The sequence below is a fragment of the Schistocerca americana genome, chromosome 9 (genome assembly GCF_021461395.2).
Source record: "Schistocerca americana isolate TAMUIC-IGC-003095 chromosome 9, iqSchAmer2.1, whole genome shotgun sequence".
Lineage (NCBI taxonomy): Eukaryota > Metazoa > Arthropoda > Insecta > Orthoptera > Acrididae > Schistocerca > Schistocerca americana.
In genome coordinates, this window is record NC_060127.1 from 157,747,444 (window position 1) to 157,774,763 (window position 27,320).

A 27,320-nucleotide genomic window follows, 5' to 3' on the forward strand; every position below is an offset into this window, starting at 1 on the left:
ATTTAATCACCTTGGTTTCAGGTTTAGCTCTAAAATATCTAATGTTATCTTAAATTGCAACGCAGTGTAATTCGAGTGTGAAGTTCAGAATATATTCCGGTAGTTGCTTTGTCACTACTTTGTGACTAAGGGGAACCACGTGTTGATCAGTAACTCTAACTAGCATCATCAATCTTCAGTGCGAATGTGCATGAGATTATAACATCTCGTCTTGACAATATTTTTCAATATAGCAACCTTTCTTTATGTTCAGCCCATGTGGGGAGTACTTTGTGAGACCAGTACCACGTGCTTATACAATTGTTTGACCCATCAGGTTGATAGTAACCAGTTTGAGGTGTTTCTTCTGTAAACTGCTTTTCGAGCTAATTTATTTTAATTATCAAAATTACTGTGGAGTTACGCTCTTTGTGTAAACCAAGTTGACAACGTGAAGCATGTGGTGTAATCATCAAAGTAGCCCTCAGCTACTCTTTTCGGGAAGATTTCACAGGGAGTTAGTATGAATTTAGTATACCAGTGTGTGGTAATTACATGACGGACAGGATTGTGCTACGAACGTAACTTCTATGGGTGAAAATTGAATCGGTTGGTTGTAGTTAATTTCCTCTTGCATATGTTTCAACGTTCTTCGTGTGTTATTTTATGAACGCAGTGTTGTATGCAGTCTCCCAATCTTGGCTCCATATTTGATGTGTTCCGTAAGATTACAATCTCACATTTTCACAATCCTAAATAAGGCACCAGTTTAGTTATGAATCAAGTTTAATATGCTGAAATTTCAATGATCGATGTTAAAATAAATTTCCAAATATAAACTGATTTATTTCTTTTTATTTAAATTCTCTTTTTTATATACACTCCTGGAAATTGAAATAAGAACACCGTTAATTCATTGTCCCAGGAAGAGGAAACTTTATTGACACATTCCTGGGGTCAGATACATCACATGATCACACTGACAGAACCACAGGCACATAGACACAGGCAACAGAGCATGCACAATGTCGGTACTAGTACAGTGTATATCCACCTTTCGCAGCAATGCAGGCTGCTATTCTCCCATGGAGACGATCGTAGAGATGCTGGATGTAGTCCTGTGGAACGGCTTGCCACGCCATTTCCACCTGGCGCCTCAGTTGGACCAGCGTTCGTGCTGGACGTGCAGACCGCGTGAGACGACGCTTCATCCAGTCCCAAACATGCTCAATGGGGGACAGATCCGGAGATCTTGCTGGCCAGGGTAGTTGACTTACACCTTCTAGAGCACGTTGGGTGGCACGGGATACATGCGGACGTGCATTGTCCTGTTGGAACAGCAAGTTCCCTTGCCGGTCTAGGAATGGTAGAACGATGGGTTCGATGACGGTTTGGATGTACCGTGCACTATTCAGTGTCCCCTCGACGATCACCAGTGGTGTACGGTCAGTGTAGGAGATCGCTCCCCACACCATGATGCCGGGTGTTGGCCCTGTGCGCCTCGGTCGTATGCAGTCCTGATTGTGGCGCTCACCTGCACGGCGCCAAACACGCATACGACCATCATTGGCACCAAGGCAGAAGCGACTCTCATCGCTGAAGACGACACGTCTCCATTCGTCCCTCCATTCACGCCCGTCGCGACACCACTGGAGGCGGGCTGCACGATGTTGCGGCGTGAGCGGAAGACGGCCTAACGGTGTGCGGGACCGTAGCGCAGCTTCATGGAGACGGTTGCGAATGGTCCTCGCCGATACCCCAGGGGCAACAGTGTCCCTAATTTGCTGGGAAGTGGCGGTGCGGTCCCCTACGGCACTGCGTAGGATCCTACGGTCTTGGCGTGCATCCGTGCGTCGCTGCGGTCCGGTCCCAGGTCGACGGGCACGTGCACCTTCCGCCGACCACTGGCGACAACATCGATGCACTGTGGAGACCTCACGCCCCACGTGTTGAGCAATTCGGCGGTACGTCCACCCGGCCTCCCGCATGCCCACTATACGCCCTCGCTCAAAGTCCGTCAACTGCACATACGGTTCACGTCCACGCTGTCGCGGCATGCTACCAGTGTTAAAGACTGCGATGGAGCTCCGTATGCCACGGCAAACTGGCTGACACTGACGGCGGCGGTGTCAATGTGTTCTTTTTTGCATTTCCAGGAGTGTACATATCACCGGTTGTCGTATGAGTATTAAAAGAGTGTAATTAATGTTAGTCTGGTTGGGAGTTTGGTAAGCTAGACTGGATACCTGGTGAAACAGTTGGGCAGTAATGGAAGGTTAACTTCCCCACAGCTCACAGCTTTTAACCCGCTTTTATTGTCTATCAGCACCGCTTTCATAGCAAATTAAACCGACAACGTTACAACACGTCACAAAAAAGATAGAAAATTAATGAGATGGTACTTGGGTAAGTTGGAAGTATCAGAGTTTGTTGAGATTTTCAGAGGGAGCATTAGGGAACGATTGACAGGGGATAGGAACACAATGGAGGACGAATGCGTAGGTCCGAGAGATTCAATCTTGAAGGCAGCTGAAGAACAAATAGCTAAAACGCGAACCTTAGTAGAACATGGCTGACACAGGAATACTGAAATTAATTGATGAAAGGAGAAAATATAAAAAAGCCATTAAATGAAGCAGGCGAAACGGAAAATAGATACTTCTAAAGGGAAGATTAAAGAGGCCTTTGGAGGAAAGAGAAGTACTGGCATGAATATCGAGGGCTCAGAAAGAAATCCAGTCCTAAGCAAAGAATGGAAAGCAGAAAAGTGGAAGAAGTATGTAGAAGGTCTATACAAAGGAGATGAACTTGCAAGTAATATTATAGAACTGATAGAGGATGTAGATGAAGATGAGATCGGAGACATAGTACTGCGAGAAGAATTTTGACAGAGCACTGAAAGACCTAAAGCAGGCCCCAGGAGTAGACGTCTCTCCGTTATCACTTGGGACAGCCAGCCATTACAAAGCTCTTTCATCTGGTGAGCGAGACATATGAGGCAGGCGGAATACCCTCAGACTTAAAAAATAATGCAGTAATTCCAATTCCAAAGACTGCTGGTGCTGAGAGGTGTGAATTTAATAAGTCATGGTTGTGTAATACTAACACGATTTCCTTAGAGAACAATGGAAGAATTGATAGAAGCAAGATTGGGGAAGGTCAGTTGGATTCAGCAGAAATTTAGAAACACTCGAGACAATACTGACACAACGATTTATCGTAGAAGATAGGTTAAGGAAAAGTAATTCTACGTTTGCAGCATTTGTAGACTTAGAGCAAGATTTTGACAACGTTGAATGGGACACAAAATTCTGAAGGTATCAGGGGTAAAATACGGGGAACGGAAGGCGATTTATAACTTGTACAGAAATGAGACGGCAGTTATAGAAGTCGAGAGATATGAAAAGGAAGCAATGATTGAGAAGGGAGTGAGACACGGTTGTAGTCTCTCCCAGATATTTTTCAATCTGCACATTGAGCAAGCGCTAAAGGAAACAAAAGAAAAATTTGGAAAGGAATTGAAGTTCAGGGAGAAGAAATAAAAACTTTGAGATTTGCCAATGTCATTCCAGTTGTGTCAGAGACAGCAAAGGACCTGGAGGAAGAACTGAACGGAATGGACAGTGTCTTAAAAGGTGGATATAAGATGAGCATCAACAAAAGCAAAACAAGCATAATGGAATATAGTCGAATTAAATCAGTTGAAGCTGAGGGAATTAGTTCAGGAAACGAAGCACTTAAAGCAGTGATTTTCACTTTTTGAGCAGTAAAATAACGGATGATGGCTGAAGCAGAGGGTGCATAAAATATAGACTCGCAATCGAAAGAAAAGGGTTTCTGAAGAAGAGAAATTAGTTAACATCAAATATAGATTTAATTGTTAGGTGCTCTTTTTTGAATGTATTTGTATGGAGCGTAGCCATGTATGAAGTGAAACATCGACGATAAACAGTTGAAATAAGAAAAGAATATAAGCTTTTGAAATATGGTCCTACTAAAGATTATATGAGTAGATCACGTAACTCAGGAGGAGGCACTGAATAGAATTGGGGAGAAAAGAAATTTGTTGCACAACCTGATTAGAAGAAGGGATCGATTAATAGGACACATTGTGAGCCATCTAGGGATCACCAACGTAGTATTGGAGGTTGAAGGGAAGTGTGTGTGTGTGTGTGTGTGTGTGTGTGTGTGTGTGTGTGTGTGGGAGGGGGAGGGGGAGGGGGGGGCTAAAAATCGTTCAGAGAGACCAAGAGTTAAATACGGTAAGCAGGTTAAGAAGGCCTGTAGGTTGCAGCAGTCATTCGATGATGAATAGTCTTGCACAAGACAGAATAGCGCGTAGAAATGCATCCTAAGTAGTCTTCAGACTGAAGACCAGAACATCAACAAGACGAGGGATGCACATGATGAGTTAACGTCGTGAACACCATTAAGCCACTGCGAGAAATATTTTCCTTCAACGAGCCTGGAGAGAACTTCGTGAACCACATGCTTCCATTGATTTCTATCCTGAAATATCTCTTCTCTCACCACTGCATCCCACGTTACTCCCGTCCTCTTGAAGTTTTCATTAACCTGGTCTATCCCTCTTTTCTTAGACTGCCCAATCAGTCCTTTTCCAGTTACATTCGTAAGTTTGAAGGTGAACATGATGGTACTTTCAAACAATTCAGAACAACAATGAAAGTATTTAATTCATTTAAAACAGCTGGTATTAGTTTCAACTGCGAGAACAGAGTTTTCCCACCTACATAAGACGGAGAGCCGTCATGAAACTCGAATGAATGAAGCTGTACATTAATAGGGACAAGCAATTACTGTCGGGTACTTCTAGTATATAAACAACAGATTGTGACTATTGATAATCTACCCAACTTGATAGTTATGGTAATTACTTCTAGAACACTTGTTATACATGTTATGAGAAAAACAGCTAGACTGACGTCCTCTTACACTATTATCCTGAGGCACCAAGAAATTGTAGGAAATAAATTGTAGAGGGACGCTGAGGATCCATTACAGTCCGTGTGGAATGGGACAGGGGTCAATGAGAGTGATAGCAGAAACACAACGTAAGGTGCTTTGCGCAGTGTAGTTGTAGATACACAGAAACATTTAACGCCTAATCTTTTGGACTGGTCTTTATCCTTCTCGTAGAGCGTGGAAATATTCATCCTCGTTGATCTCACAGCAATGCACTGACGGAAAAAAATCGCAAAAAAAATCGCAACAGCAAAAAATAACTAATGTAGAGCAATGAAATTTTTGGAATTCGGCTGTCGAGGTAACACATTTCAGTGGTGATCTTTGAACTATCATTCTACATCATCGCACTACTAGCACCACTGTCATTGGACTAGTGCGAAATTTGAACAGACGTCGTCTCCCACAGGTAGAAACACACTTACACAACTTTCGTTTATGTCGCACAACTCCTTTTCGACTTTTTTCTGTCATCCCCTGATAGTCCCTCTAAGCGAACACAATGAATTTTTATGTTGATCAGTTTATTTGAAACTGGATTCGAGTGATTTATTTGTTATACCTTGGTCTTATTTTTCCAATTTTTTTCTGAGCTGAAAAATTACTCAGCACATTTGTAAGCACCTACCTTATGCGAAATATTTACATAGTTAAAATGGATATTGGTATATCCATTTCAAATACGAGACCGTTTGATCGAGCTCTACGAAATATGCATTTTTTCGTGGAGAAGGCTTTTATTCCCACCACTATATTGTAAATCGCCACTAGATGGCGATGCAGCACATCAATGTCTATAGTGTTCAACCGACCACCATGAAAATTGATATTGCAATACCAGCTTTATATTTTCATGTCTATCGATTTTATAAGTGACTAGAATTGGAAGTAAAATGTTGGTGTAACGAATCAGCATCACACGGAATATTGCACTCATCAAAAAGATAGGTTCAGAATTATCGATCTAAAATCACGCTCTTCTACATCGTATAATACACTCTAAGAAAAAAAAAAAAATAGAAGACGCACCGCAAATCAACTCGATAGAGATGATGTAAACATACAGACAAATGATTACAGTTTTGAAACATCCCCTTAGAAAAATGTATAAATGACAGTCCTGGAAAACTGCTACGTTATTTGATCTTCAAACAGCTCAGCAAAACTGAACGTACTCAGACATTTCGCTATTTACCTATTCTGATCAACACTAAACTGACACACAATATTTTTAGCGAAACGCAATCTGTCTTTCAATAATCCCTACAAGAGAATGGCCCTGACTAACAATAACCTATACCTTTCATGAATCACTTACCGCACAAAAATCTTCGTTACTCAAGCTACTGCAATACAGCGAGCGCCACTACTGCCAGCTAAATAAAAGATTCTAACAACTGAAAGAACTAACTACTGATAGCCATAGTTAGCAAATGAAAGATTTTGATAAAGAACAAACAATGTACAGTATTTACCTTAATAATGTTCAAAAGCCATCGTATATGTATCTATCAGTTCATGTCATCCATTTTTACAAATTTCCTTTTTCTGGCGGACACACGTCCAGGTCGTCCGTTATCAAAACTCTGCCATCTCTCTTCCGACATCCACCACTGCTGGCGGCTCACCTACAACCGCACAACGCTATGCGCTGTTCACATCCCACTGCCCAACACTACAATAGCGAATATTCCAACAATGTCAACCAGCCACAGACTGCACACAGCGCAGTCAGCGGTACGTGGCGTTACCAACACAAAAACCTAGACAGCCTACTAAGAGTTTTAGAAATTTATTCAAGAGAGACAGTTTCACAAACTAAGCAAGTCATTAACGTCTGCTCTCAACCAAGCGGCTATTAGGCTTGGTACTGATCGCTAGAGTTGTTGGAAATCCTCCTGAGGGATATCGTGCCAAATTCTGTCCAACTGGCGCTTTGATCGTCAAAATCCCGAGCCGGCTGGTGGACCCTACCACAACACTCGAAACGTTTTCAATTGGGTAGAGATCCGGCGATCTTGCTGGCCAAGAAAGAAGACAAGCAGTAGAAACCTACCCCGTGTGCGGGACGGGAAGCATCTTCAATCCCAGACTGGCTTGCCCTAAAGGGCAACAAAACGGGGCGCAGAATATCGTCGACGTACCGCTGTGCTGTGAGGGTACCGTGGATGACAATCAAACTGGTGCTTCTCTTAGAAACAATGGCACTCCAGATAATCACTCCTGGTTGTAAGTCGGGCGACAATCAAGTTCGTATTCCAAAGCTGTCTGGAGTGTCTCCAGACACATCTTTGCTCAGTTCGGAGCGAGACTCATCACTGGGGACAGTGCGACTCCAATAAGCGAGATTAGAGGCCGAAGACGTATATGGAGACGCATCAGACAGCGGCGGGTACCAGCCTACCTGTCACCAGCCATTCTGCCCGACAAGCAGAATTGATAGTTTGGGGTGCCTTTTCATTTTATAGCAAAACCTCTTTGCTTGTAATCCTCGACGCCCTTACAGTTCAGCAGTAGGTCGACGATATTTAAAAAAATGGCTCTGAGTATTATGGGACTAAACTTCTGAGGTCATGTCCCCTAGGACTTAGAACTACTTAAACCTAACTAACCTAAGGACATCAAGATTCGAACCTGCGGCCGTAGCGGTCGCGCGGTTCCAGACTGAAGCGCCTAGAACCACTCGGCCACTCCGGCCGGCTCGACGATATTCAACGCGTCCTTTTGTTGACATTCATGGCAAGCCATGCTGGGATAACTTTTCAGCAAGATGATACCTGCCTGCACTCGGCGAGAATATCTACCGCTTGTCTTGTCTTTGTGCTTGCCAAATCCTACCTTGATTAGCAAGATCGTCGAATGTGTCTCCAATGAGAACGGTTGGAGCGTGATTTTGAAGATATAACGCCAGTTGGACAGAATTTGGCTCGATATCCCTCTGGAGGAATGCAACAAATTTATCAATGAATTCGAAGTCGAGAAACTGCTTGCATAAGGGTCGGAGGTGGACCAGTTGACTTGCTCAGTTTGTGAAGATCTTTCTCGTGAATAAATAATCCAGTTTATCTGGAATTGTATTCATTTGTTTGTCTCTACATATACAGGATGGTCCAATGATACTAACCGGGCCAAATATCTCACGAAATAAGCATAAAACAAAAAAATTGCAAAGAACGAACCTCGTCTACCTTGAAGGGGGAAATCAAATGGCGCTATGGTTGGCCCGTTAGATGGCGCTGCCATAGGTGAAACGGATATCAACTGCGCCTTTTTTTTAAACGGGAAACCCCACATTTTGTTACATATTTCGTGTAGGACGCAAAGAAATATGAATGTTTTAGTTGGACCACTTTTATCGCTTCGTGATAGGTGACGCTGTAACAGTCACAAACGTGTATGTACGTGGTAACACGTATCATTCCGCCAGTGCGGACGGTATTTGCTTCGTGATACATTACCCGTGTTAAAATGGACCGTTTACCAATTGCGGAAAAGGTCGATATCGTGTTGATGTATGGCTATTGTCATCAAAATGCCCAACGGGCGTGTGCTATGTATGCTGCTCGGTATCCTAGACAACATCATCCGAATCTCCGGACCGTTCGCCGGATAGTTACGATATCTAAGGAAACAGGAAGTGTTCAGCCACAATTGAAACTTCAACCACAACCTGCAACAAATGATGATCCCCAAGTAGGTGTTTTAGCTGCTGTCGCAGCTAATCCGCACATCAGTAGCAGACATCGCGCGAAAATCGGAAATCTCAAAAACGTCGGTGTTGAGAATGCTACATCAACATCGATTGCACCCGTACCATATTTCTATGCACCAGGAATTACATGGCGACGACGTTGAACGTCGTGTACAGTTCTTCCACTGGGCACAAGAGAAATTACGGGACGATGACAGATTTTTTGCACGCGTTCTATTTAGCGACGAAGCGACATTCACCAACAGCGGTAACGTAAACCGGCATAATATGCACTATTGGGCAACGGAAAATCCACGATGGCTGCGACAAGTGGAACATCAGCGACCTTGGCGGGTTAATGTATGGTGCGGCATTATGGGAGGAAGGATAATTGGCCCCCATTTTATCGATGGCAGTCTAAATGGTGCAATGTATGCTCATTTCCTACGTAATGTTCTACCGATGTTACTACAAGACGTTTCACTGCATGACAGAATGGCGATGTACTTCCAACATGATGAATGTCCGGCACATAGCTCGCGTGTGGTTGAAGCGGTATTGAGTAGCATATTTCATGACAGGTGGATTGGTCGTCGAAGCACCATAGGATGGCCCGCACTTTCACCGGATCTGACGTCCCCAGATTTCTTTCTGTGGGAAAAGTTGAAGGATATTTGTTATTGTGATCCACCGACAATACCTGACAACATGCGTCAGCGAATTGTCAATGCATGTGCGAACGTTGCGGAAGGCGCAGTATTCGGTGTTGAGAGTAATGTCTTCAGACGTATTGCCAAATGCATTGAGGTTGACGGACATGATTTTGAGCGTTTATTGCATTAATGTGGTATTTACAGGTAATCACGCTGTAACAGCATGCGTTCTCAGAAATGATAAGTTCACAGAAGTAGATGTATCACATTGGAACAACCGAAATAAAATGTTCAAACGTACCTACGTTCTGTATTTTAATTTAAAAAACCTACCTGTTACCAAATGTTCGTCTAAAATGGTGAGCCATATGTTTGTGACTATTACAGCGCCATCTATCATAAAGCGAAAAAAGTGGTCTAACCAAAACATTCATATTTCTTTACGTACTACACGAATATGTAATGAAAAATGGGGGTTCCTTTTTAAAAAAACGCAGTTGATATCCGTTTGACCTATGGCAGCGCCATCTAGCGGGACAACCATAGCGCCATTTGGTTTCCCCCTTCAAGCTAGACAAGTTTCGTTCTTTGTAGTTTTTTCTTTGACGCTTATTTCGTGAGATATCTGGCCCGGTCACGATCAATGAAGCACCATGTATATCACATCCACTGATTTCCGTCGCAGCGTGTTTTCAATGGATTAAATACCTGTTGTCTTCATTGAAGTGGAAGTCGTTTCTGGAGAGGGGATGAATCTGCTGACACAAAACAGTGCTAATGTTTACTTTCAATGCAGAAAAATAATGTGCATGATAAGAGGACTTCATAAAGAACAGTAGAGCGCAGATCCGACATTTAAAAATGGCCATGCATAAACGATATTGCATTGCTGGCGTGCGATCTTTGCGTCACCGAAGTAATCATCTCCAATGAATTTGACAGGCTGAAACATTGATACATGTTTTATGCAATATTAGTAAAAAGGGTCAAGTATATGGCTAGAGAATGTAGTTAAACATATGTTTGTTCTTATTCAAATAAGAGTACAGAAGTAACAGTTTCGTGAGCTTACAACATGGTGGTCGGAACAACAGAGTACTAAGAAGAGGAAGACTTTCCTGAACAAGAAACAGGGCACGATCGTAAATCGGAAAACAGATATTACTTAATCACATGCACATACACGTGTTTCAAGCCTATCGTTCTATCTCTGACGTAGTAAATGTATTGATTCTGTACTGTCTACATACGTATCTTAGATAGCCCGCATCTCGTGGTCGTGCGGTAGCGTTCTCGCTTCCCACGCCCGGGTTCCCGGGTTCGATTCCCGGCGGGGTCAGGGATTTTCTCTGCCTCGTGATGGCTGGGTGTTGTGTGCTGTCCTTAGGTTAGTTACGTTTAAGTAGTTCTAAGTTCTAGGGGACTGATGACCGTAGCAGTTAGGTCCCATAGTGCTCAGAGCCATTTGAACCATACGTATCTTAGAGCGGAGGCAGTTTGTTTGATCACTTCCGTTTTACGTATATTATGTTGTTCGCTATTTAACGGCAGAAAGAAGAGCTATATGCAGCTGTTTGTGCAAACACTATGGCAGAAAAAGTCTTAAAAATATCAAGAACACCGTCAGCTGCAGGTTCATTTCCGACTTATTTTATTGGCTCCTAGTTCCCGTGATATAATACGCCACCATCACGGCCTAAACAACGGCCTTAATACCAACAAGAACTACGTAAAAGAAGGGCACACACGTTGAAACATGAGAGCTGGAAGAATGCATGCAACTAAGTAAAAGTCTTATGTCATCAGTGGTCGATGGTTTATTATTAACAACGGCTACGACACTTATAGAATCCTGTGCCCATGTTATTACTTGTAATTTTGAGAATTCATCATTGAGAGCAAATCATACTCATCCAATCTCTCACATCTGCAGGCAGTCGGCTAATCATCAATGTTTGAACACTGCTGCTATGCCAGCAACAGCAATACGGAGATGAAGGCAACTGCCTAGGTTCCCCCTTGGATACACATAAGAAAATGTGTATGCACTAATAGCATAATTAAGTATCACATTATCTCTCACGTATTAAACGATATTTCATTACTACTATCTGTTCTTGCAGAGGGGACTGTAGAACATATTTCAATCGACGTTTTCACAAGTCAATTCATAGCGTACTGAATGCATCCTTCAGCATGCTCAGGGAATATAATATATTGAAATTTTATCGAAAGTGAGGCAGTGTTTCTCTTAGCAGGTTAATGTGTTGACTGATTTAATCCTAAGCTTTGGAAACATTATCTTGATCAATATGTATGTGGCGGTAATTAGCCACAACTATACTAGTATACTTCAGTTTAAGACCCTGTAGTATGTCCTTTTTTTTTAACAATTTGAAAATTGTTTGCCGCTTACTACAGTTATACCAGCAATACCAAAAGTTGTGGAGCAGTATCTGCAGCAGAGCGCGAGTTTCGTGTCCTGTCAAGATCAGCTCATAGATTGGAATGTACACGTTATTAGACAGGCATCTGTGAGGCTGCCATGAGTTTCATTTCAAAATAAAAAAAACGGTTTTACCATTTACTGCCTTTCTAATTACAATATGAAGAACCTACAAAAGCAGTATTCATGGCACGTTATTTAAATGTCCTGTCAGGGTCGCCATATCTCTCGATATATGTGTCATATTCTCTGTAACTCATTAGAGATAGCTATGATTTTGACTCATGATATGTAATGAAACAAATCCTTATTGATATACAGGGGACCTATGATACCCACTTGCCTCTGTGCAGAAGTACACACTGTAAGCAGTGCTGCATGTGACTACCATGCATCATGGTATAGTCATTAGCTCTTCTTCACAGTGAATCACATACACTTCCAAAAACCATTCTAAGACAAAAAAAATGATACAGCTTGAAGAAATTACTCGAATGGGGCAGAAATCAATAGGTGTGATGTGTATGTACAGAAAATAATTGACTAGAAAAATTGAATGATCTACTCAAGAGAAAGAGTTTCACAAATTGAGTAATACAAGAATGTGTTGATGCGCCTCTGGCCCTTATGTAAGGACTTACTCAGTTTGTCATTGATTGATAGAGTCTTTGGCTGTCTTCCTCAGGGATATGGTGCCAAATTCTGTCCAATTGACGTGTTAAATCATCAAAATCCCAAGCTAGTTGGAGGTCCCTGTCAATAATACTCCAAACATTGTCAATTGTGAACAGATTCAGCGAACTTGCATCCTAAGGCAGGGTTTTGCAAACAAGAGGAAAAGAAAACTCTCAACGTATGTGAGCATGTTTTATCTTGTTGGAACATAAGGCGAGGGCAACAAAACGAGGTGTAGAATATCGTCGAACTACTGCGGTGGGGTGTGGGTGCCCTTATGACAACTGAAAGGCTCCTGCTGTGAAGAGAAATGGCATCCCGGGCCATCACTCACGTTTATGGGGCCTTATGGCGAGTGACAGTCAGGTTGCTTTCCGAAGCTGTCGATCGCCGTAGCGCCACACAACCAGGAGTGTTTAGTTGCCGTTTATGGCAAGCCATCCTGGGCTTACATTTCAGCAAGATAGTGACTACCCACACACTATGAGAGTTTCTACAGCTTGTCTACGTGCTTTCCTTGACGAGCAAGATCTCCAGATGTCTCCCCAGCTCACGATCTCCCTCCAGAGGGCAGCCAACAACTTGGTCAATCAGTGCCAAGCCGAATAACTGCTCACATGAGGGACAGAAGTGGACCAACATGTTATTGCTTTGCTCAGTTTGAGGAGCTCTTTCTTTTGAATAAATCATCAAAATTTTTTGAAAGTGTAATGATTTGTTTTTCTGTACATGTACATCACATCTACCGATTCAGTTCCATTCGGATATTTCGTTCGTGGTGCCACGTCTTTTTTTTCCTTGTTTACAATTTACGTCAGGATCCATTCTGATTGCGCCATATGCCGTGGTCATATGCTCCTGTAATGTCTGCATGTTGTCGCTGGGATGGGCATATGTCAATAACTTGTAATGCTTTGTCATTTTGTGTGTAAAGCGCTGCTGGGTAAAGCTATTTTGTGATCGCGCGTAAGTGGATAACGTATCTTAATGTCCTCTCAAACACAGGGTGCTAAACAGACATTTTACATAGCTATGCATTTTGGCCCTGTAATACTGCTAATGTTAGGTGCAGATTGTCTGAAATTAATTTTAGAAAATCTGTCATTATAAGGGTAGATATTGTTTTGTTATTCGGTACATGAGATTATTACAATTGCTTCCTGTTAACAATATGGAGTTAATTTCTGGGGATATTATTCTGTATCATAATTATGAAGCTCATGTAAGATCCAAGAAATGCGAATGCCTTACAAGCTTTATACGTCCTCAGAGCCAGAAATGGAACAGATTCAGAGCTGATGAAAGGGGGAGGGGGACATGCTGTTGAACCTTTTCGACCAATCCACCGACCACGAAACATGGCTTTTGTATGTCCATCCTTCTGACTGAAGGTTTGAGGGACTTCGGCCACTCACTTATGTAATCAAATGGAACACCTACAGCCGTCTACGTGATTACTCTGCTATTCACAGTAAAGTGCGTGGCAGAGGTTCAAGGAACCACGTTCGTCTCTCTACCGTTCCACCCTCGAACAGAGCGCGGGAAAGACGAGCACCTGAATTTTTCTGTGCGAGCCCTGATTTCTCTCATTTTATCGTGATGATCATTTCTCTCTACGTAGGTGAGTGCCAACAGAATGATTTTGCAATCGGAGGAGAAAAACGGTGATTGAACTTTCATGAGAAATCCTGTCGCAACGAAAAACGACTTTGTTTTAATGATTGCCACTCCAATTCACGTATCATGTCTGTGGCACAACCTCCCCTATTTCGTGAAGTATCACGAGCTGCCATTTGTTGTACTTTTTCAGTGTCTTCCGTCAGTCCCACCTAATGCGGATCGCACACCGCACAGCAGTACTCCAGAATAGGGCGCATATGCATGGTGTAAGCAGTCTCTTTAGTAGGCTTGTTGCACCTTGTAAGTGTGCCAATGAATCGCACTCTTTGATTTGCTCTACCCACAACATTATCTATGTGAAAGTTCCAATTTTCGTTATTTGTAACTGTAATCCCTAAGTGGTGGTGGTGGTGTGTTGGGGCTAATGGGCGCGAGCCTTCATATTTGTGTGACTTGTCGCGTAATCGAAATTTGGCGGATTTCTTTTAGTACTGATGTGAATAGCTTCACACTTTTCTTTATTCAGGGTCAACTGCCTCTTATCGCACCATACAGATATCTTATCTAAATGATTTTGTAATTAGTTTTGGTCATCTGATGACTTTACAAGACGGTAAATGGCAGCATCATCAGCAAATAATCTAAGAGGGCTACTCAGATTGTCTCCTAAGTCGTTAATATACCGCGTGATCAAAAAGTCATATAAATTTGAAAACTGAATAAATCACGGAATAATGTAGATAGAGAGGTACAAATTGACACACATGCTTGGAATGACATAGGGTTTTATTAGAACCAAAAAAATACAAAAGTTCAAAAAATGTCCGACACATGGCGCTTCATCTGATCAGAATAACAATATTAGCATAACAAAGTAAGACAAAGCAAAGATGGTGTTCTTTACGGGAAATGATCAATATGTCCACCAACATTCCTCAACAATAGCTCTAGTTGAGGAATAATGTTGTGAACAGCACTGTAAAGCATGTCCGGAGTTATGGTGAGGCATTGGCGTCGGATGTTGTCTTTCAGCATCCCTAGAGATGTCGGTCGATCACGATACACGTGCGACTTCAGGTAACCCCAAAGCCAATAATCGCACGGACTGAGGTCTGGGGACCTGGGAGGCCAAGCATGACGAAAGTGTCGGCTGAGCACACGATCATCACCAAACGACGCGCGCAAGAGATCTTTCACGAGTCTTTGTTTTTTTTTTTTTTTGTTCTAATAAAACCCGATGTCATTCCAAGCATGTGTGTCAATTTTTACCTCTCTATCTACATTATTCCATGGTTTATTAAGTTTTCAAATTTATACTGACTTTTTGATCACCCGGTAGATCAGGAACAATAGAGCGCCTATAACACTTCCTTGGAGAAATACGGATATTACTTCTGTTTTACTCGATGACTTTCAATCTGCTAGTACTAACTGTGACCTTTCTGTCGGGAAATCACGAATCCAACCGCATAACTGAGGCGATATTCCATAGGCACGCAGTTCGGTTAGAAGACGATTGTGAGGAACGGTGTCGAAAGCGTCCTGGAAATCTAAAAAATATGGAATCAATTTGACAGCGCCTGTCGATAGCATTCATTACTCGATGTTATTTATTGTATGGCTACCACATGCGGCGATTCAGTACACCATCTTCAGGCCTTAACTGCCGCGTTAACTCCAGTAGTGTACACTATTCCAACAGTGGATAACATCTATGAACTGGCTTCCGTAGAACGTAGCAACGATGTTGTGTCTCCAACCATCGATTCCATCAGTGGCTAACATCTACGCTCTGATTTCTGTAGACTGTAACAACGATGTTGTGCCTCCAACCACCAGCGATGGTTGTTACGGTCTGCAGAAAGTAGCTCATAGCTGTTGGCCACTGATGGAATCGTGTATACAATTGGTATTAACTCCCTCAGGGACAGAAGATGGTGTACTGAATCACAGAAATGGGTGGCCGTATAATAAGTAACATCGAGAGAACGGCTGTAGGTGTTCCATTTTAATACACACGTAACTTTGCGGTGAGGTACTGTCACACAATCCATAGAGAACAGTGCCCCATCCAGCATAATCCATAGTCGTAGTCTTTCTCGAAGGGTAATATTGTTGAATAGTGTTGACAATTTAGCACACAGATTTCGTCGATACTCTGCATCTTTTAATCTGTTTGGCGAAGTACATGTCTGTAGCAGTCTGTCAAAAACAACTCCTGCCCGTACATCGATACTTTGTGATTACTCGAGGATCTGAATCTGCCCACACGTGCATATTGTTATAATTGCGTGCGCCACTTTCTGTGTAGCCTGCCTACACCGTTACTCACCACAAGAAAAGTGGCCCATATCTCAACAGCTATTGACTTCTGGACACATAACTATACAATCTTCTGAGCAATACTTTGAAATGTTGATGCATTAAGTTGTTCTGAAAGCGGTGCTGATATTCAAGACAATAAAAGAAGGTTAAAAGCTGTGAGCTCTTTGGGGAAGTTGACCTTCCATTACTGAGCAACTGTTTCACCAGGTATCCAGTCTAGCTTACCAAATTCCCAACCAGACTAACATTAATTATAATCTTTTAATAGTCATCTTTCGACAACCGGTGATATATATACGTATATATACACATATACATACATACATATATATATAAAGATAATTTAAATAAAAAGAAATAAATCAGTTTATTTTAGGACATTTATTTTAACATTGATCATTGTTCTGTTAAAATTTCAGCAAATTAACTTGCTTTATAACTAAACTGGTGCCTTATTTAGGATTGTGAAAATGTGAGTTTGTAATCTTACGGAACTCATCAAATATGGAGCCAAGATTGGAAGACTGCATACAACACTGCATTCATAAAATAAAACACGAAGAACGTTGAAACATATGCAAGAGGAAATTAACCACAAGCAACCGATTCAATTTTCACCCAAAGAAGTTGCGTTCGTAGCGCAATCCTGTCCATCATGAAATTGCCACACACTGGTATACTAAATTCATACTAACTCTCTGTGAAATATTCCCGAAAAGAGTAGCTGAGGGCTACTGCGATGATTACATCACATGTTTCACGTGGTCATGCTTCACGTGGTCAGCTTGGCGGACACAAAGAGTGTAACTCCACAATAATTTTGATAGTTAAAATAAATCACATCGCAACACAATTTACAAAAGAAAAACCTCGAACTGGTTACTATCGTCTTACTATTAACATGATGGGTCAAACAGTTGTATAAGCACGTGGTACTGGTCTCAAAGTACACCCCTCGTGGGTTGAACATAAAGAAAAGTTGGTATATTTAAAAATATTGTCAAGACAAGACGTTATAATCTCACACACATTCGCATTTGAGGTTGATGATCTTAGTTAGTTACAGATCATCAACACGTGGTTCCACTTTACTCACAAAGTAGTGACAAAGCAACTATTGGAAAATATTCTGAACTTCACACTCGAATTACACTGCATTGCAATTTAAGATAAAATATTTTAGATCTAAACCTGAAATAAAGGTGATTAAATTTTCAGTTAGGCTGAACTTAAGAAATCCATTATCCTATGGACTTAGCAGACACTCGCTTAGCCGGAGATCTTACCACTTCAGACGCTCGCCGCGGACCGACTGGCGTGGGCCCCTACCGAGGGTGCCTCACAGATACGAACGGCAGTGACCAGAGAGGCAGCTCCCTATACCAACATTACAAGGGATGGACAAGACCATACCAAGAATAGAAACCTCTTTGCCTTTAGATAGCTTAGCTACCTGTTCCGATGTTGGTCCTACTGTTCTCTAGCAGACCGACTTGTTTGCTACCATCGAGAATGCAACTAGAAACACATTTGCTCATTCATCCTTTCACACAGAAGGGAAGGGGGATGACAGTTTCTTATCATATACAGTGTATAAAAGAAAGCGGATGTAGGTTCTGTATGAGACTGCGTGACATGAATTACATATAAACTGTGTTTTAAAGTGTAGTAGTGCGACAGATCGTTCTTGTTCATGTGTAAAAGTAACATGTTCCACTGCTCAGTCTCCTCCCAGATAGAGTCAGAAACACCACAGTAAATTTAGAAGTGGAATGTATGCCTTAAATGACAACAGTTTTAAGCAATGAACATGAAAGGAATCCAACAGAGACCTTTCAACCTCTTTTAACTTCCTACATATTTTTTGCTATTTACTAACTTCTTCCTACCACCCTACTCCCTCAGCTTCTAATAGCCTCCATTACCACCTCCTCCCATCTCTATTCTCGTATTTATGTATCTATTTACATTACTGTGTCCTTTGTACATCTCCATGCTGCTCGCCCCCCCCCCCCCCTCCCCTGCTCCTCCCTTTCCCCATATTACATGCATATTCATTTAAATTTTTGTTCTGCTACTTTGCCGGCCGCGGTGGCCGAGCGGTTATAGGCGCTTCAGTCCGGAACTGCGCGACTGCTACAGTCGCAGGTTCGAATCCTGCCTGGGGCATGGATGTGTGTCATGTCTTTAGGTTGGTTAGGTTCAAATAGTTCTACGTTCTAGGGGACTGATGACCTCAGATGTTAAGTCCCATAGTGCTCAGAGCCATTTGAACCATTTTATTGTGCTACTTTGCCTCATTTCCTCACTGCCCCCTCACCACCTCATTAGGTTTGACCTGTTTCTTACCACTCTCCTTTCCACAAACTGTTCTGTATATCTCCACCCCCCCCCCCCCCCCCCCCCCAAGTCCAGTTTCCTTTCATCACCACCCTTCTCGCCTTTTTTCCTTCCACATCTAACATTTTGTGTAATATAAGTATGTCCATAATTTCTTTACAGTATTTTGGTTCATTATAGTCTGAAATGTTTATATGGTCAACATTAGTAAGCTCCATCATAGGGAGATTGTATGAAGGCTGTTCAATAAAGAATGAATAAAATCTTTTTTTGACAACACACCTTTACTCATCGTCATAATTTTTATTGTCCTTCCCAAAGTAGTCTCCCAAGAATGCGATGCACTTGTCGCAGCTTTTCTGCCAGTCTTCAAATACATGCTGGGAACCATTTTTTGAGAGTTCTTTCAAAATCGCCCCTGCAGCCTTCACCACTGCTTCTGATGATTGATAATGACTCCCACAAAGACGTTTCTTCATGTTAGGGAATAGAAAAAATGTCACATGGGGCTAAATCCGGACTATAGGGAGGGTGAGGGATGCACTTCACGTTGATTTTTGCAAGATATTCAGCAACAACATCGGCAATATGCTGCCGCGCATTTTCGTGGTGCAGCATCCAGCCTGCTTCACGGAAATATGGTCTTTCGCGCCTGATATTGACTTGCAATGATTTCAGGACACCCCTGTAGTACTGTCCAGTTACGTATGTGCAGGTACAACATGCTGATAAACCATTTCATGAATATCAAAGAATGAGATGACCATAACTTTCCCAGCAGAAGCAACCACTTTTGCTTTTTTGGGGGTTGGTGATGAAGGAGATTTTCACTCTGAGCTTTGCTGTTTGATCTCTCTCAAAATGATGTAGCCAAGTTTCATCAGCAGTGATTACATTTGAAAGAAACTCCGGATCTACCTCTAACATCAACTTTTTAACATGGAACCCATCGCGCACAAACACGTGTCATGTATAACTTTTCTATCACCAACGTGTGGGTGGCACCCAATGAAATGTTTAGTATTTCAGAAAGTGATCTTAAGGTGATTCGTCGATCCTCTCTCACAGTGACAGCAGCAGTGTTGATGTTTTCTTCCGTAAGAGGAGAAACTGGAGCACCGGGTCCACCTTCCTTTGAAATTGATTGTCTCCTCTTTTTAAACATTTTAGACCACATCCGAGGTGTGCTGCAGGGAAGAGCAGACTCTCCATAGGCCTACTGTAACACTGTATAGGCCTCAGCTGCAGATTTGTTGAGACGAAAGCAGAATTTCAAAGCCGCATATTGTTCCTCGCGTGTTACCTCCATTGCAGCCAATGGAATGTGTCTGACCTTGTCTGCCTCTCACAGGCGGGAACCAGGAGTCCCAACAATGAAACTACTACGGCGTGTTTGTTGCACATTAAGCTAACAGAATATAATAAGATTAAATTTTAGCGCGACAAATTATGACCATAAAAAAATAAGTGATCTTTCTTCACTGAATAGCCCTCGTATATGAATCAGATCCGCTTCATACACTGCGACAGATGATTACGTAATGTTGCTTTACAACTCACTTATGATGTACTAGAATATAATTATGGATAACAGTCCCCTCCCATCATTGTTAAATTTCCTGGCATAAGCACATTTGCTTACATATTCGTGATACTCGAAAGTCGCCAAAGGTGGAAATCATGATTTTACAGTTGAATAAACGATCTATCGAACACCTTGCAGACAAGCGGCGAAAGTTTCATTTAAAAAATATTGCATGACTACCTATGACAAACTATGGTAAAATTATCAAGATAAAAATACGGCATTTCAGTCTTTGATCGCTATTCTTTATTTTCAGTGACCGGTTTCGGGCTAGCTGCCCATCTTCAGATCTGTTAGACAAAGTTAAAAGTATAACTAACAAGAGAGATACAGTTAGTGATAGAAATATCTTAATTTACAAAAAGAAATTCTGGAACGTATTAAATGCCAACATACCATATATTGCAGTTACAGAGTAACTTGTCATTACAGAACAATCGATTCCCTGTCATAACTAAAGTAAATTTTAATCTGTTAAAACCTTATATCACAGTTTGAGAGAAATACAACAATTCCCGAGTATATAAGATCAAATGTGCTGAATGTGACACTTATTATATAGGACAAACAGGGAGGAATTTTGAAATTCGATTCAGGGAACATTGCAGTCATAGCAATCGGACTGCACTTGGAACACATGTAAAAGATAGTAAACATGAAGCGAGTAATATAAATGAACAAATGGAGGTGCTACATAAAGCTCCAAAAAGTCTCTATCTCAACGTGCTCGAAGTGATTGAAATATACGTTCATCAAAGAAAAACCCCAGGCCTACTACTTAATGAGCAAAGCGATTTTATGCACAGGAGTTATTATGAGATTTTTAAAGACCTGTTTTAGGCTTACTCTTGAATGCCACAGCACGCCCCAGTAAGAACCAGCTGCAGCAGAACGGCCCTCAGCGTACTGGCGGCGAGGTGAACTGGGCGCGGCGGAAGAGGACTCGGCGTGGCGTTGTATACGTTCTGACGTAGGAAAATCCTTTCCACCACCAATCAAAACAAAGAAGAGGAAACGCACATTTTCGAAAGAATATCTACATTTTAATTACATTTTATGTTCCTGTATGAAGAAATTTTAAATTAGTGTAAATTTTTTCGTTTCATGGTCCACCCAAAAAAAAAGATGATTCATATCTTATTACTTTAAAAATTGTTTTATTAAAAAGAATATTCGCCATTAATATGTACGGCGAAATAATAACAAATGCACAATTCTTATAGGTAGAAGGCACTTTTTACTGGAACCAATCAGCTTTCTCTCAAACTGCGATATAAGGCTTTAACAGATTAAAATTTACTTTAGTTATGACAGCGAACCGATTGTTCTGTACTTACTGATACGTTAGTCTGTAACTGCAATATATGGTATGTTGGCATTCCACATCTACATCTACATCCATACTCCGCAAGTCACCTGACGGTGTGTGACGGAGGGTACCTTGAGTACCTCTATCGGTTCTCCCTTCTATTCCAGTCTCGTATTGTTCGTGGAAAGAAGGATTGTCGGTTTGCCTCTGTGTGGGCTCTAATCTCTCTGATTTTATCCTCATGGTCTCTTCGGGAGATATACGTAGGAGGGAGCAATATACTGCTTGACTCTTCGGTGAAGGTATGTTCTCGAAACTTCAACAAAAGCCCGTACCGAGCTACTGAGCGTCTCTCCTGCTCAGTCTTACACTGGTGTTTAACTATCATCTCCGTAACGCTTTCGCGATTACTAAATGATCCTGTAACGAAGCGCGCTGCTCTCCGTTGGATCTTCTCTATATCTTCTATCAACCCTATCTGGTACGGATCCCACACCGCTGAGCAGTATTCAAGCAGTGGGCGAACAAGCGTACTGTAACCTACTTCCTTTGTTTTCGGATTGCATTTCCTTAGGATTCTTCCAATGAATCTCAGTCTGGCATCTGCTTTACCGACGATCGACTTTATATGATCATTCCATTTTAAATCACTCCTAATGTGTACTCCCAGGTAATTTATGGAAACTGCTTCCAGTTGCTGACCTGCTATTTTGTAGCTAAATGATAAGGGATCTATCTGTCTATGTATTCGCAGCTCATTACACTTGTCTACATTGAGATTCAATTGCCATTCCCTGCATCATGCGTCAATTCGCTGCAGGTCCTCCTGCATTTCAGTACAATTTTCCATTGTTACAACCTCTCGATATACCACAGCATCATCCGCAAAAAGCCTCAGTGAACTTCCGATGTCATCCACAAGGTCATTTGTGTATATTGTGAATAGCAACGGTTCTACGACACTCCGCTGCGGCACACCTGAAATCACTCTTACTTCGGAAGACTTCTCTCCATTGAGAAAGACATGCTGCGTTCTGTTATCTAGGAACTCTTCAATCCAATCACACAATTGGTCCGATAGTCCATACGCTGTTACTTTGTTCATTATACGACTGTGGGGATCTGTATCGAACGTCTTGCGGAAGTTAAGAAACACGGTATCTACCTGGGAACCCGTGTCTACGGCCCTCTGAGTCTCGTGGACGAATAGCGCGAGCTGGGTTTCACACGATCGTCTTTTTCGAAACCCATGCTGATTCCTAAGGAGTAGATTTCCAGTCTCCAGAAAAGTCATTATACTCGAACATAATACGTATTCCAAAATTCTACAACTGATCGACGTTAGAGATGTAGGTCTATAGTTCTGCACATCCGTTCGAGGTCCCTTCTTCAAAACGTTCCTTAATTTCTTTTTGTAAACTAAGATATTTCTATCACTAACTGTATCTCTCTTGTTAATTAAATTTCTAACTTTGTCTAACAGATCTGTAGATGGGCAGCTAGCCCGAAACCGGTCACTGAAAATAAAGAATTGCGATCAAAGACTGAAATGCCGTATTTTTATTTAATGAACGATCGCGGAATTCCCATTAAGACAATGATGTTTAGTTTTGATAAAAATTGTCAAGGACAAAAACTTGTGAAACAGTATTTATTGTAGAGCAATCAGTTTGCTGCCCTGTGGCGGTCGCCACATCATTTCACACTAGCGGAGTATTAGCCACGGCTCACCTTTAGCTTCTGTGAGTTCGGCTGGCAGCCGAAAGGAGGAAGACGGCTCCCAAGACACCCTGATGTGGGGGGTGGGAGTGGAGGGGGTTGTACTTGGGAGGGGGGGGGGGGGGGAGAGAGCGGTTGGAGCTCGTTGGGATCGCGCCCGGCTGATGGCGGGGCAATCCGGGCCGTCGCCGCTGACAGCTTTATTAAGCGAATTTCGTGGCGGGCCTAAGCCGCCACCCGCCGCACGCCGCTTATTAAAGCCTCCCCGGGCACTCGGGCCTGGCTCTCTCTGTCTGCGCCACGCAAACCGCTGCTGCAATCCCACAGCCATCACCGCGCCACGCCGCCAATGGAGAACTGCGCTCGTCTCACTTCTTACAACACGTATCGCTGACGCAAAGAGCCGCCAGGCAGCGTCTCCGTGGTTTCATGTTATTATTATTGTCTTTTCCGAATATAACTTCACACCTTTGTAAAAATAAAGTTTTAACAAAGTGTCAGTTTGGTTTCCAGAAGGGTTTTTCAACGGAAAATGCTATATATACTTTCACTAATGAAATATTAAATGCTCTGAGTAATCGGAAGGCACCCGTTGGGATTTTTTGTGATCTATCAAAGGCTTTTGATTGTGTAAATCATGGAATACTTCTAGATAAGCTCAAGTACTGTGGTATGAATGGGACAGTGCTCAAATGGTTTAAATCTGGAAGAGTGCAGAAAGTTGAAATAAGCAGTTCACATAATATTATGATGTATCAGGCAGCGTAACTTGCTGTGACAGTGCGAGAAAAGAGAGAGAGAGACAAAGATATTGTTTATTACTCTGTGGCGGTCAGCGCTCACATAATTATTCTTAGGATATAGAGCTTTTGTTCTTCTTAAGAGTAAATTTTACTAGAAGAGAGCCATTCTTGTGATGTAAAAATCGACGCCATTGCGAGATTTTGATTCACATTGTAAAATATACGTGTATATGGAAGGAAATCAGTTAATAGAACAATAAAATATTGTTCATTTCAAGAAGGTACGTGTTGTTATACGCCCAGCGTATACTTCTATCGTGATTTAATAATAAATACCAGCTTGAGAACAGTTCCGACGGGAGCGTTCAGTTCTAGTGAAATAGTTCGATGTGTTCTTCGGAAAAGAAGTCACTTCATGGATCATTCAAATCCACAATTGTACCTGGACATTTCTCATAACTGAAAGCAATCTGACTTCTATGCAACAGAGCCCCGAAGAATATTTCTCCGTACTTTGGTTACCATTTTCAGCTCAATACGGTATCCGCAGCATCTGGAGCAGATTTCTACAATAGCGGAAGCGTGTAATCGCTATCAGTTTCACACATCGCCCTGTGTACGCTATATGTATTTACCCACAACAGTGAACATACAGTTACTCACACACATAAAAAGACAATACAGGGTGGTCTGGGAAACATTTCAGTATAAAGGTCCTGTAGAGCTAAACAGTAATTAGCCTAGTAGTAGTAGTAGTAAAAAAAATTTTTTTTTTGAAAGGAGTCTTTATAATATGCAAAAAAAACTGGTGATTTCTCAAACTGGGGAACCATCCAGAATAGGGTGCCGCAAGGTTCGGTCTTGGGTCCTCTGCTGTTCGTAATATATATTAATGACTTGCCATTCTATATTCACGAAGATGCAAAGCTGGTACTTTTTGACGATGATACAAGTATAGCTATCACACCCAGCAGACAAGAATTAACTGGTCAAATTGTAAACGATGTTTTTCAGAAAATCATTAAGTGGTTCTCTGCAAATGGGCTCTCATTAAACTTTGACAAAACGCAGTATATACACTTCCACACAATAAATGGAATGACCCCATTAATAAATATAGGCTTCGATCAGAAATCGGTAGCTAAGGTAGAATATTCAAAATTTCTAGGCGTATGCATTGATGAGGGGTTGAACTGGAAAAAAAAACACAGGATCTGCTGAAACGTTTGAGTTCAGCTACTTATGCTATTAGGGTCATTGCAAATTTTGGCGATATACATCTGAGTCATTTAGCTTAGCACGCCTATTTTCATTCTCTGCTTTCGTATGACATCATATTCTGGGGTAATTCATCATTGAGTAAAAGAATGTTCATTGCACAAAAGCGTGTAATTAGGATAATTGCTGGAGCTCATCCAAGATCATCCTGCAGACACTTATTTAAAGAGCTAGAGATCTTCACTGTAGCCTCACAATATATATATATTCACTTATGAAATTTGTTATTAACAGTCCGAACGAATTCAAAAGTAATAGCAGTGTACATGGCTACAACACTAGGAGAAAGGATGATCTTCACTACTCAACGTTAAATCTAAATTTGGCTCAGAAGGGGGTAAATTAAATGGCCACAAAAGTCTGACAGATAGCCATATAGCATTTAAAAGGAAATTAAAAGAAATTATGAATGGCAACTCCTTCTACTCATTAGATGAATTTTTGGATGTAGTAAGTGGGTAATTTCCCCAACCTCCACAAAAAAAATTAAAAATATTAAGTGTCATGTAATATTTTGTGTAATGTAATATCCTGTATAGACACCTTTTATTAACCTGACACGTTCCACATCATTACGAAGTGTCGTATTCATGATCTATGGAACAAGTACTAATCTAATCTGTCTTTTAAGAGAGCTTTTGGGGTGTAATAGTCATGATTTTTCCCTTGTTCCTTCGTTCTTCCTAAATTCTGTTTCGAGCGAGGTGGTGCATTGATTAGCACACTCGGAGGAGGACGGTTTAAACCTGCACCCAACCTTCCGGATTTAGATCTTCCACGATTTCTCTAAATCACTGAAGCCAAATGCCGGCATGGTTCGTTTGGAAGGGCACAGCTGATTTCGTTCCCCATCCTTGACAGAATCCGGCCTTGTGCTCCGTCTCTAATGATCTCAATGTCGACGGACGTTAAACGCAATAAGGGAATACCTTTTGGATAAAACAAAATGTAAAATATTTGCCAAGTATCGATCGGCCAATCAAAGATAAGTAAGAGCATTGGTAGACTCTTATGGTAGAGACAATGACATACTCACGCCTTTCAATTATTAGCTTTAGTAGTACTCCGTTCTTGTGCGTCATAAAGTGAAGACATATATGTGAAAGCTGGTACTATATTTATGAAAGTTTATTTGAATAATCACCTGTTTAAGTCAAAACGAAATCTCCGCGTATATCATTATTTATGGAAGCATAATAACACATTCTTATGGACCAATATTGTTATTATTTATACCAGGTGGATACACATAGTAGCGGAAATCTTCGCGACGGCGTAGTACAGAAATGGAGGTAGGTGAACATGCCCTTTTCTTCCTTTTGTGGGCGCCATTTTCATTTTTTTTATTTAGTCATTCGCCGCGACACTAATATGAACAAGTCTTCATCATTTCTGTTTTTCGAACCAAGTCCGATTCCTTTTACTTTTGAATACATTATGGGAGTGACAGTTATCAATGTGTTACAAATATTTACTGTTACAAACAGTCTTGATCACATTTTATTTATTACGGTACCGGTCACCGTAAAAAATAAATTGTGATCAAGACTGTTTTTAATAGTAAATATTCGATTCCTTTTGTTATAATGTTTATCTGATTCTCATTTCCGCCATAACCGATATTCTTTGCAAACAGGCAACAAGGATAGGCAAATCTAAGGAAATACGTGCGTCTATATTTGTCATATGTGAGTGACTTTTACAATAATTACAATTTCTTACCATCACCCCCAAATGCAGTAGTTATTAGACAGCCCACTGATAGGCGAATGTACGCGCCCATACTCGTTGTTGCAGTCAGTCTGATGTTAAATATTACTTCTTGTTGTTGTGGTCTTCAGTCCTGAGACTGGTTTGTTGCAGCTCTCCATGCTACTCTATCCTGTGCAAGCTTCTTCATCTCCCAGTAGCTACTGCAACCTACATCCTTCTGACTCTGCTTAATGTATTCATCTCTTGGTCTCCCTCAGCAAT